The 790-nt window shown below is 50.5% G+C and overlaps 1 pseudogene; it reads left to right on the forward strand.

Annotated features, from left to right (window-relative positions):
- The first annotated feature begins 295 nt into the window (after positions 1–295).
- LOC136655034 (5S ribosomal RNA) lies at positions 296–414 on the forward strand (annotated as a pseudogene).
- The last annotated feature ends 376 nt before the right edge of the window (positions 415–790 follow it).

The following is a 790-nucleotide window of genomic DNA, read 5'->3' on the forward strand; positions in this document are numbered from 1 at the left end:
TGTGGGTTAGAGAAGCTGCCCACTCCTGTCAAAGACATAAGAACGCCTTTGAATCCTGGTCCCTGTCTCTGCTAAATCATCACTGCTCTTTTGTCCCTGATTTTGTCTTTTGGAAATGCCTTTTGCGAATGGTATTGCAGTCCATTCCTACCTAAACTCCTGTGCGGTGATGCATTGCGACCTCCACTGCATCCCGTGGAGTTGTTTTGGCAGCTGGAGGTCTCCTCAGGGTAAGGGAACATTTGTATCCTTGTCCTGGAGTAAATTCCAGCAGCATGTTAATGGGTCAACTTGGGTTTACGCCAGTGATATCGCTGGCATGCCTGATCTCATCTGATCTCAGAAGCTAAGCAAGGTCAGGCCTGGTTAGTACTTGGATGGGAGACCGCCTGGGAATACCGGGTGCTGTAGGCTTATACCATAGCCTTTCGAGACTGAAGGTTGCCATCTTATCGCTGGCACAAATCCAAGTTGATCCATGCAGATGGATCAGACCCAAGAACAGGGTCAGGATACAGCATGTATTGGCATTGCCAATCCCCCCCTCAGGCCTGATCCACTCAGCGCACCCCATCTCCTTTCCTTTCCACCCCTTCCCTCTGCCCCTAAGTTGCACTTACTGATCTAGCAGGCATCCCATTGGCCACTGGTGTATGTAAAAAGGCTCCAACATTCCCATTGGTGTGCCAGCTACTAACGCTGTTGCAAAGTGCTTTAGGGTGCTTTCGCCACAGTGCGCGCCAGCAGAACTGTGTTCCGCTGGCCTGTCTTTTAGTAAGGATCACTGAAC

The sequence above is a fragment of the Tiliqua scincoides genome, chromosome 5 (assembly GCF_035046505.1).
Source record: "Tiliqua scincoides isolate rTilSci1 chromosome 5, rTilSci1.hap2, whole genome shotgun sequence".
NCBI lineage: Eukaryota > Metazoa > Chordata > Lepidosauria > Squamata > Scincidae > Tiliqua > Tiliqua scincoides.